The 12,678-nt window shown below is 43.0% G+C and overlaps 1 protein-coding gene across 7 annotated transcripts in view; it reads left to right on the top strand.

Moving 5' to 3' along the window:
* Positions 1-12,678, top strand: part of LOC111869881 (homeobox protein onecut) — a 353,957-nt gene that overhangs the window by 305,993 nt on the left and 35,286 nt on the right. The window lies entirely within an intron of this gene.

The following is a 12,678-nucleotide window of genomic DNA, read 5'->3' as shown; positions in this document are numbered from 1 at the left end:
TCGGTTTTCTAGACCGGAGCCGCTATTTCTTTGAAATAGCTCCTCACTTATCCTCACAAGGCTGAGTGGATCCCGTTCCAGACCCACTACTCCTTAGTAAAATTTGGTAGCTCCGGGAATTGAACCCGGAACCTCTGGATCTGTAGCCAGAAACTCTGACCACTAGACCACAGAGGCGTTCACAAACTGTTGAGCCAAATTGCGAAGATCGTAATTAAACAAATTTAACCAGCTTTCTGCTACTTCTTCCGTTTTTGGTCCGAAAGATTCCCCTCAGCAAACTTCATGTAAAACCATTCCTACAGATATTTTATTCTATTTTGTGTATGCTTTGCTTTTATTCCTATTTTACGTCGTATCCTTACAAATTACAAATTTTATATTTATAATTAATATAACACATTCATTTTGTTTCAAATTGTTTATATTTCAAAATAATTAAATTTATATTTTACTTGGCTTGTATAAAGGCCATCAGTCCATGTAAAGTTTGGAAGGCATCAGAAAAGGTTTCTATTTCATATTGACACTGACAGTACATGCATCATTTATGATATGTTAATTCTCGTATGTCCGGCGATCACAATATAACAGTTTCAATAAACAACTGATAGGATCAGTTTAGTTTATCAAAATATTTTCACGCTACAATTTTTGGTCTTTGCGATCATCACTGGTGTTTATAAACAACAAAATGTACGAAATGTAAGTTTTATATGACGGCTATTAGCAATGGATTCATTGCTAATAGCCGTCATATAAAACGTTCTTTAGAAAAAGATTAGGGCGTTTAAATATACTAAAATATCTGTCAAATATTAATAAACCTTGTCCGAGGGGCCGCGCCATAACTCAAGCTGTTAGTCGCTGGCATTCCACCGCGGTGGCCCGGGTTTGATCCCGGGTCTGATCAAGTGAGATTTGTGGTGGACAAAGTGGCGCTGGTGCAGGTTTTCTCCGAGTACTTCGGTTTCCCCTGCCAATCTTCATTCCACCAATTGCTCCACAATCACCCTCACCTATCATCTGGGGCTGGTACAATAGGCCAGAAGTGGCCGCAGTACAAGGGACTTAGTCCCACCCCACTAGTAATAAAAAATCTTGTCTGTCTGTATATGTATTTTTCATTTGTATGACACTGTGGCGTGTTTCTTCAAAGCTAAAACTGTAGAGCCAGAGAAACGACCGTTGCTAGGTAAGGCCCACACACAACACGATACGAGATATGACGCGAACAACCGTTGCTATGGAACGACTGAATAAACACGCGCTCAATAGTGGAAGTGCACTGTTTTCTACGTGGTCCAAGCCGGGATTGTTTCTATGCAACGGCGTGGTAAACACACCTCTAAACAATAGAGAGGATGTGTTTTCTGTGCGGCCTGCCCAGGGGTTATGAAAAGGACATACAAGATGTGCCAACTTTCCAACCCGTGTGGAGGCGGGATCGAATACCTCCACCGTGACCCTGCGAGTCGTAGGAGGCGACGAAAGGGAAAGTCTCAAAACTGAGACAGTAAAATATGGTCGAGAGTCCCAAGGGACTCAGACCCGAAGAAGACTGCACTGGTAAGAGCCAGCAGCATATATAAAAGACAGACCCGTTCTCTCGTCAGAGAGGGCACCCCAATAAACAAGACCGTAATGGTCAAGCAGTAATAAATATCTGGTCAAGACTTACTGACTGACTGACCGTCAGTCTCAATGTGACTTTGGCTTTGACTTTGACTTGTGCCAACTTTGCCAAAGGTAATTTTAATGAAGGTAATGATATTTAAATAGTAATCATATGGCATATGGCAAGATATAAAATATCTTCTCCCCCCCCAAAACTCAACTTGCTTATGATCACGCGACAAGAAATGTTATTGTCCGGACCATACTTGGGCAGAGACACAAGAAAACTCACAATATATCAAAAAAGTGTTATAGCTTGACTACAAATCAGTATACTACATGCGCAATAACTCAGTATCCAGTATGCATATACAATATTTTCGTATGTATGTAATCAGGCTTTCAGAGCTGTTCAGTGGTAGTGTGGGTTCTGTTTCTGGGTGATGTTCCTGGGAGCGTTAATATCCCAGTGTTTTCACGCTTGTTTAAACTGTCTTTCCTGTTTATGGTTGATGTTCCTGGGATCGTTAATTTCCCAGTGTTTTAACTATCTTTCACAGCTGTTCAGCGCTAGTGTGGATCCTGTTTCTGGGTGATGTTCCTGGGACCGTTAATATCCCAGTGTTTTCACGCGTGTTTTAACTGTCTTTCCTGTTTCTGGGCGATGTTCCTTAGACCGTTAATATCCCAGTGTTTTGACGCGTGTTTAAACTATCTTTCACAGCGGTTCAGTGTTAGTCTGAGGCCTGTTCTTGGGGTCTTTAATATCTCAGTGTTTTGGCACATTAAAACTGACTTTCAGCGGGATTCAACACTAATATGACCTTGTATCTAAAAGATGTTCGCATATTCTGTCAGTCTTGAATAAGAAGTGACTATCCAGCTAACACTGCCTATAATTACAGTACAGTTCTTCATGATCGTGGGAACTATTTTGTTTTCGTTCGAGTGGTAGCCAAGGAACGTGAGTCACAACAAATTTCATTTCATCTTGAAGATGGAGACAGAAGATCTCAGCGAACAGGTCGGTCTAGAGGCTGCGTTCTGGAACTATACTCAGGAGATTCTTGGATTGAATTTCGACGGGGGATTTTGTGGCTTTTTGCAGTTCCTCCAAGCAATGCTAGGAAAGTACCTCGATTTGGCTACGATGGTTTCCAATTCATTATGTAATTATCATCCTCTCATCCAACGTTATATAGACCCCGCAGTGGAAAGCATCGTTAAATAATCCATGGAAAAGTGAGAATCTCCGAAACGTCAGCAATGCTTCTATTAGTTCTTGACGTCATCACTCAGGGTTCCACGCATTTCTAGTTATCAGGTAATTCGTAAAGTCACTATCACTTTGGACACGTTTTATCTCTTAATTGCCTATAATTTGCTTCCATTCGGTTTGANAGAATTCAAATTTTATGTGAGACGTGTAAAGATATTCTTCTTACGTAATATTATTACGATATGTACTAGAGCAAATAAGCTCAGAATAAATATGTGTGAATAATTAATATGTCTTCTTTCCTGGAAGTTATTCCATCTCAACACAGAAATTTGTTAAACAAATATATGCCAATGTGAGCCAGAAATAAATTAAATAAATTTTAATGTGATCGCTATAGCCCAAAATAATGAAATCAGTTAATACGAACCTAGGCCCGCAAACGCTTCAGTGACGTACTAGGGTCATTCGGAGTGTTCCCTATAAGCAGAATTTGGTTACAGAAATAAGAACTAACTTTTGCTAATGTCACGTCTCAAAGAAACTGCAGTTTGAAGTGGAAGATGTGAACTACTACTTATTACTAGTACCCAGTTTCCCTCAGAGCCATCGCGTTTATAGCGATGCTGAGTTTTTCATGCAAGCTAGCAGAGAAAACTTAGTATATGTTGCTGTCTCGTCACCTAAATGCAGAGAAAATTTATGACATAAAGATACGAAACAGATGTTTTGAAAATGTGGCATAGTTCAGATATTTGGGAACGACTATAACAGATCAAAACCTGATTCAGGAAGAAATTAAGAGGAGATTGAACTCTGGTAATACTTGCTACAATTCAGTCCAGAACCTTTTGTCTTCTCGTCTGCTGTCCAAAAACATAAGAATTAGAATATACAAAACTATAATTTTGCCTGTGGTTCTGTATGTCTGTGAAACTTGATCTCAAGAAGGGTTCAGCTCCATGAGTAAGTAAGTAAGTAAGTACACTAGAACGTGATATCAAGCTTTCATCTTCAGCGAACCTTACGTACAGCCAAGCGCTGTCCTTTTAATATCGAAGGGGGTTCTGGACCGCCTCTGTGGCCTAGTGGTAAAAGTTCCTCGCTAAATATACAGAGGTCCCGGGTTCGAGTCCCGGGGCTACAAGATTTTCTGAGAAGTAGTGGTTCTGGAATTGGGTTCCATTCAGCCTCGTGATAATAATTGAGGAGTTATTTCAAGGAAACATGGGCTCCGGTCTAGAAAACCTAGATTAACTGCCGTGAGGATCAGTCGCGCTGAGCACATGACACCCTCTATCCGCAAAATTTGGAGCTAACTTCGCCGACACGTGGCAGTGTCTCGGTCGGTAAAGTTCCCTTGCGGACCACATGCCACGTGATTTATTTTTTTTAAGTAGTGGGTCTGTGCTTACGCAGAGGACTATGCATTCCGAGAATATGCAGATATGCACTTAGCTCTCGGTAGACAGTGGCAACGGTGTAGCAGCGGAGAGGTATCCTCAACGTAGACTTCTGAACGCACGCTCGTCACATCAGGGAAGACTGGTACTGCTCGTCCTTATGCTGTAGATAGTGGAAGACGAGAAGCGTACGAACAGTTCGTGCGGACTTGGGCCTACTGAGACACCTAAACTAGTTTCCCCCTACCAGAGTTTCCCCAATACAAGAAATTAAACATGTGGCACCCATAGCAGTACGCCGGGTTCTCCATGAACATTTTAATGTTCCTGTGAAATTTGCAAAGGGTACAAATCCTGCCTCCACTTGATTCCTCCACACCAAGAATTGTCATTATGGTTCCTTCGACAATACTGTATTGTAGCATCTCCTTGCACTTTTCGCTTACTGTCGATTAGTTACAGTCTCACATGCAACGAAACGAATCACCGTGGCCTGTAGTCCGCAAGCGAACTATACCGACCGAGCGACCGCCGCTTGTCGGCGAAGTTAGTGCCAACTTTTGCGGATAGAGGGTGTCGCACAGTCAGGGCAACGAATCCCCACGGCCTTTATTCTCAGTTTTCTAGACCGGAGCCGCTTTTTCCTTGAAATAGCCTCTCAATTATCCTCAAGAGGCAGAGCGGACCCCGTTCGAGACCCAGCACTGCTCAGAAAATCTTGTAGCGCCTGGAATCGAAGTCGGTCCTCTGGATCTGTAGCCAGGAACTCTGACCACTAGACCACAGAGCAACAATATATTCTATAAAAGTTATTAACTTTAAAGTTTAAAAGTCCGTCACGGCATATTTCGACCGATGTGGTCATCATTAAGAGTTGTTTTTTGGAGCGGAAACCCATTCAAGACCCGCATCACAAAACACAAGAAGAGAGAATACAACCAACCAACCCAAACACATACGGCCATCTAGAGGACCTATATATATTTAACAACATAAGAAACAAGAGAAGACAACAGTTTACTAGCCAGAAAAATAAACCGTGATAATGACCACATTAGTCAAAATATGCAGTGATGAACTGTTAAACTTTAAAGTTAATAAATTTTATAGAATATAGACCGTAACTGATCCTTGGGCAATGTGGCGGTGGCCTCTGAGACTGGCGCACTTTCTCCGACGAAACAGTCTTCACAAGGACATCATGCTATATTTCCATAGCATGTGCATTTTAAGTGACGCAAACCCACATAGAACAATTCCATCCTGACATCCATAACAGTTCTCAAGTATCGTTTGGGCTGGTATTATTGGGGACTGTTTTGTAAGTTCATACGTTTGCCTCATAGACTCAATGGCCCTGCTTACAGACTCCTTTTCGAGCATAATTTGCCCGAGTTTTGATACACCATTCGCATGATATTCGATTAATTATTTGGTTTATAAATGACGGCATCTCAGCCCCTTTCAGTTATGCCACCAGATATTGGCTGGAGCCAATCTGGCCATGTCGTTCACCAGGCCCGAATCCCCTTGATTTGTCCTCTTGGTGACCACTTCAGTGGTAAACATCGCAGCCGAAGTGCCGCAGCGCGTCCGTCAATCTCTTCATCGTCTGTCCGAAGTTTGTGTGGCTCTGCAAGGCCCACATCTTGGGCATCCACTTTATGCCCTAACAAGTGTTAGCTTCTGTCACTGGTATGGCATGGATGTCTTCTACACAACTGGTGCTTTATTCCTTGGACAGAAATGTTGATGCTGATAACGTTGCCTTACAAATGTTTAACTAAACTTCTGCTATCTTGACGCATAGGTTGATCTAGTAAGCGAAGTTTTTCTATCCTACTGTTCTAGGGCTGCTTCTTATTGGTTGAGGTAGGCGGTAGAGATGAAAGTGAAGCAGGTATTGGCATCCTCAACCTCAGCTCCATTTTCCAACACAAGTAACCTTAGCACAAATTGCATGTGAAACCGACGTCCTGGTACCCGAAATTTATCGAGGAAAATTTCGAATGCTTCTAGCACATTGTCGAAGAAATTTTGTGCCCAAGTTTATATAAACTGTTTTCGTTATTATGAGCCATTGCATTTGCCCTCCAATTTATTCCACTCGTTCTGCTTTATTTAGCATATAATTATATATGTGTTTTATATAAAATTTTATAACAATACAACACGTTTTATATTTCGATATTACTAGCGTTTTCTAGTGTCAGATTTATTTCAAATAAATTCAGTAATTGTCGTTAAGTTAAAATATATATTCTCTCTTATGGAGAAAAAAATTCATTCGCATAAAATAAGAGCTAAATATTTTTTTCCCCTTTGCACTACAGCCCCAGTGGGCCTAGGCCTACCTCCATGAACTTCTCCGTTTCACTTCGGTTTACTAGATCTTACACATTCGGTAGGACTCCTTGGGTTAGTGATCAGCTCGTCGCAAGGCCTCTACCTGTACACGAACACAGAAAAACGCGCACAAATATCCATGCTCTGAGTGGGATTCGAAACCGCGACCCGGCTTCCGAGCGAGCGAAGACAGTGCATGCCTTAGACCGCTCGGCTACCGTGACCGGCAACAGCTAAATATAGTTCTGTGTATTTTGATGTTAAATTTGTAGCTCAAATTAGTGTTATATCAGGGCCAAATGAATATAAACAGGCCGCTTGAACTTACATGATTACAAACACATATTTAGTCCTGATGAAAATGTACTTCAAATTCCATAATTTTCAGTGAAATGGACGTTCTGCTATTTCAGCAGCTAGATCACATGAAGTCAAGAGCATTTATATGTCCACTTTCCTTTTTCAACTACATAAAATAGTATTTAAACAGCACCACACACATATTTTCTTTCCTCGTTCTTGAGTGATGACATCGAGATGTCCTGGGCTTCTATGCTCACGGTTCTGAGTACCAGGCTGTGCGCATTTCCGAGATAAAATTACTAAACTTAGCCTTGACTGTTAGGTCAGAAGGCAGCGAGAAATGGCTCGTTCTGATTGATGGGTATGTGATCAGCACTAAAACTTGAAACTAAAGTCCACTGCCTCCTGTCATCCAATATGAGCACACTGATGGTTTGTTCAGACGCTTTATTCTGGAATTGGTGTCAACAGAGTTGTCCCAAATATCGGCAGACCTTCCAGCCGACCCCCAGTGCATTGACGACGAAGATTAACGAATTTTAAATTATGAAGGGCAGTCAAATGAAAATGAGTCACAAGCCAAAACATTTTAAAGAAACATTTCTTACCTCAAAAGTAATCTCCAAATCTGTTAATACATTTATTCCACTGGGAGATAAGACGGTCAATCCCATCCTTCAAAAATCTTGTGGGCTGTCTATAGAACCACATCTTTACCCAGCCACACACGTCTTCGTCTGATGCAAACCGATGTCCACGAATGTCTCTCCTCAGGTCTCCAAAAATGTGAAAATCACATGGGGAGAGATCTGGGCTGTAGGGGGGATGTTGAAGCACTTCCCAACCAAATCTCTGTAGCGTATTCCTCACAGTTGGCAGTTTGGGGCGCGCATTATCATGAAGAAGGACAATGCCATTTGATAGCATTCCAGGGCGTTTTGACTTTATGGCAGGTCTCAGTTTCTGCAAAGTGTCTTCATAGCGCTGTGCACTAATTGTGGCCCCATGCTCGAGAAATTCCACAAGCAGAAGGCTCTTGCAGTCGAAGAAGGTCATCACTTTACCGGAACTTGTGTGTACGGCTTTGGATTTCTTCGGTGGGGGAGAATTCACGTGTTTCCACTGTTGGCTCTGCTGCCATTTGCTCTCGGGTTGAAAATGGTGGCACCAAATTTCATCCCCCGTGGCAATACGCGACAGAAAAACACACTCTTCCTCATGGTATCGTTGCAAGTGACCCAGTGATGCAGCCATCCTCTGAGTCTTCTGCTCCTCCGTGAGTTGATGTGGAACCCACTACGCGCAGATTTTGCGGTAGAGCAGGTGTTTTGTCACAGTGGCGTGTACGGAACCGTGACTTATTCCCATCAAAAGACTAATTTCTTCTATAGTTATCCTTCGGTTTGCCCGGATATGACCATCCAACGCAGCAATAACATCAGGAGTGATGACACGATGAGCCTGTCCTGGGCGAGCATCATCTTGCAGTGACACACGTCCCTCCTCGGAATCTCTTATGCCACGCCAGCACACGCGAACGTGACATGCTGTGTTCGCCGTAAACAACAGATATGCAACGATGAATTTCTCGTCCTCCTACTCCTTCAGCAGTCAAAAAGCGCACTACACTTCTCTGTTCTTCTTTACCCGCCTCCATTACTGACGTTGGACGACCACACGTAGCGCTAACCTTACTTCCAGCACAATAAACAAACGACTGGTGTGCAAGGGCACGTTGTCACTGTGCTTTCCCGAGTCCCCACCAGATGTTCGTACCGTAAGCAAATTCCAGTGTCACCAACTTGCGCGCCGTGTGAGTTATGCGTGGTGACCAGTTTTGTTTGACTGCCCTTGTACATTTATCACAATATATTTCTTGTGAAGGCAGCACAATTGGAATCAACAGTGTTTATGTGGCTTCTTGAATTGTTCCCATGAATCTCAATTCCATCAATATATATTTCCCCCTTTGGCGCTAAAGCCTCAATTTGGGCCTTGGGCTACCTCCATGAAACTCTCCATTTCACTTCGGTTTACTAGATCTTAGACACCCGGTAGGATTCCTTGGGCGGGTGATCAGCTCGTCGCAAGGCCTCTACATGTATACAAACACTGAACATCTATGTTTCCGAGCTAGCGAAAACAGTGCTTCTCTTAGACCGCTCGGCTACCGTGACCGGCCTCGTCAATACTGGCCATGATGAAAAGTGAAACGCCTCTTTTTACTTTCTTCTCCTGCTACAGAACAGGGAGCACTGAGGTGTTCGTAACATTGTGCCCAGATATGTTTGTTACGATATGCCGTCTGCATAATATTTGACGAACGTTGAAACAGGGCTTTGTGGCGTGAGAGGTGAGTTGCAGATGATTATAAGCTGTTGATATTACTGATGGAGGCGTGGAGGGTTGAGGACGAACCGCCATCTAGTGTCTCAAGTGGGAGAGGATCTAATCGGGGTGGTGAAGATGCGGGCAGGAAAACGATGTGGGGGTGGGGGGGTAAATTATGCGTCATTTCTTACCTCTACCAGTGAGTGCGCCGGCGTGGAAACGGAATTCTTTGAGCACGTCGAGTTGCTGATTCATATTCGGCGAAGTACTTGACATGAAACCACCCTACACCCCACAGTCTCCGTACCCGCTTGATGTTTTCCCCTTTAGTTGGTGGATTCGCGAGACATACGGAACCCTTACCCGGAAAGTTCCTTTCAAAAGTCTTATGCTTCATTATCGCATATGGGTTTCATTTCAAATTAAGCCACGGGGGAAAGAACCCACTGTACGGAAGGCGGGGATCTGGATTCTGAGTTTCTTTTAGAAACTTTATTTATCGTAGAGGCCGCGCCATAGCTCAAGCGGTTAGTCGCTGGTTTCCCACCGCAGCGGCCCGGGTTCAAATCCGGGTCTGGTCATGTGGGATTTGTGGTGGACAAAGTGACGCTGGGGTAGGTTTTATCCGAGTACTTCGGTTTCCCCTGCCAATCTTCATTCCACCAAATTTTCCATCATCATAATCACCCGGGGCAGGTACAATAGGCCAATCAGTGGCCGCTGTGCCGAGTGGACCCAACTGGACTCTACCCCCGACTATGCGAAAAAAAAATTATTTATCGTATAACTTATCAAATTTGACTTCAAGTTCTCACAGTGGTGGTTATGAAGAATTCTACCTTTGGGATGTAGCATGTGGAGTTAGTTTAAAGTCAACTATCGTTTCGGAGGAACATGTCACCTCCATAATAAGGGTCGAAGAATAAGCTAGGCAAGAAACCAGCATGAAGCAGATAGCAAGCAAAGCTAGCGAATTGTCTGCCTCATTCTTCGAGCCCAGAAATGACGGCGACATGTTCCTCCGAAACGTCGGTTGATTTTCATCCAACTACACAGCAGCATTATAACCCGGAACATATAGTTACCATTATCACGTTAATACACATATATGTGTATCATCCGTATCTTATCCTTATATATATATCTGTAATTTCTTTAGTAGGTCTTCTGTCAAAATAAATATATTTTTTTTTATTTCGCATATTGGGGTGTGGACTCCAGCTGGATCCACGCAGCACGGCGGCCACTGATTGGCCTATTGTACCTGCCCAGAGTGATTATGATATTGGAGAATTTGGTGGAATGAAGATTGGCAAGGAAACCTAAGTACTCGGAGAAAACCTGCCCCAACGTCACTTTGTCCACCGCAAATCCCACTTGATCAGACTCGGTCTCGAACCCGGGCCACCTCAGCGGGAAGCCAGCGACTAACGGCTTGAGCTATGTTGCGGACAAAAAATAAATCTAATTTTAATTATAACGTTGACAAAAATGATCAGGCATTTAATTTTTAGCGTATTTTTGTATGATTACAGAAGATTGACTCATTGAACTCGGAAGTTTCTTCATGGACCTGAGATAAATTATCATCGTGTTTCTAGCAGTGATATGAATTCTCCTGTTGTCAGGAGGATTAGTCACTGGCTACATAATAATGGTTACATATTGTAAAATTCCATTGCCTACAATTTTACATTTATGTCCCCCTACCCTGAAGAGTGAATAGACTGATGGTTTCACTCTGTTTTCTATGTCTTGACGCAAAAACACCTGATGATGGCCGTTTGAGGGCGAAACATGTCGTAAGGAGGAGAAATAAAAGTGAAAGTAGTTGCATTGGGGTCTGAATATTTTGTACGCGAAAGATAGATAAATGCAGGCATATGCTTAAATATAAAAATTCATATAATTATGCAAATTCACTTTTATGCCGATTTGCGGTCCGAAGAAATAAGTTTCATATGAACTAATGTAAATTTCGCTGTTTTCTGCAGTTGTGGGTTCAAATTCAAGGTAGTCACATGAGTTTAAACACGAAACTAAACAAATAGCCGAAAAGAATCAACGCCTCTTCGAAACCAAACACCTTCCCTTGAGTATTGTATTTTGTTCTCATAATTAGAATTCGTAATGTTCGTTAAATGAAGCACGCATGGGTTCTTACAAGGGCACGAGGCATTCAGAAAATTGTAAGTAATGATTCTTGACATTATTAATATTATTTTATAGTTTAACCTTGGCTTCGCTTATATTTAATTATATTTGTCTCATAGAACTCGGTGGCTTTTGTCCGCAAGCGAACTATACCGATCGAGCTACCGTCGCTTGTCACCGAAGTTAGTGACTCTGGTATCTAGTGGTCAGATTTTCTGGCTACGGATCCAGATGTCCTGGGTTCGATTCCCGGAACTACCAGATATTATGAGAAGTAGTGAGTGTGGGACGGGGTTCACTCAGCCTCGTGAGGATAACTGAGGAGCTATTTGAATGGAAAAGTAGCGGCTCCGGTTTAGAAAACCGAAATTATCGACCGTGGGGATCCGTTGTGCTGACCATGCAACTCCCTCTATCATCTAAAGTTGGCATTTATCCTAAATATTTCGCGCGGAAATAAAATTGCATACTCAACTACACACTCCTGTGAAATTTATGAAGCAGTACGTGGTTCGGTCAGATGTTTCTCCAAATTCATCTTAGTCGCCCTATCACCGTCATTTCAGCCGTGCTTCAGTTTTTTCCTGCCCAAGGTGAGTACATGACTTGCCTCTTCACCTCTGAATCGAACTGGAGCCCTTCGGCTAATATTTTAATCTGCACAAAAACTGCTGTTTAAGCTTCTTCATTCAGAGCTACAGCCCGGAAACGGAGTCATTCAGTTAATATGACACATATGCTGGAGATTCGATATTCTACAGTTTTTCTTCTTGTAACCAATCGAATTCAAGATAATGAAAAACGCGCAACATTGTCAACATTCTCAGTTCAGTATCTCAACTTCGTTACAAATTCTTAGGCTTGTATAATCCTGTTAGTTCCGGTCCCCCCACTGAAACGCCGTGTTTAAGTGGGATTATCGGGACTTGTAACCAAGGTGCTAATAAATCCAATCATCTGAACTAGAAGCCGTCATTTTCGTCGGGCGTACTCCCCCAACACGTGACAAATCGAAAATCCGAATCGCTAGTTAAGAACGGATATAAGGCCGCTCCATAGCTCAAACGGTTAGTCGCTGGCTTCCCACCGCGGCGGCCCTGGTTCGATCCCGGGTCTGGTTAAGTGGGATTTGTGGTGGACAAAATGATGCTGGGGCGGGTTTTCTCCGAGTACTTCGGTTTCACCTGCCAATCTTCATTTCACCAAATTCTCCATCATCATAACCACCCGGGGCAGGTACAATAGGCCAATCAGTGGCCGCCGTGCCGAGTGGACCCAGGTGGACTCCACCCCCCACTAAGCGAG

The sequence above is a fragment of the Cryptotermes secundus genome, unplaced genomic scaffold (assembly GCF_002891405.2).
Source record: "Cryptotermes secundus unplaced genomic scaffold, Csec_1.0 scaffold958, whole genome shotgun sequence".
NCBI lineage: Eukaryota > Metazoa > Arthropoda > Insecta > Blattodea > Kalotermitidae > Cryptotermes > Cryptotermes secundus.
Note: the sequence above shows the minus strand (reverse complement) of the source record. Positions and strands in the feature narration are given on the sequence as shown.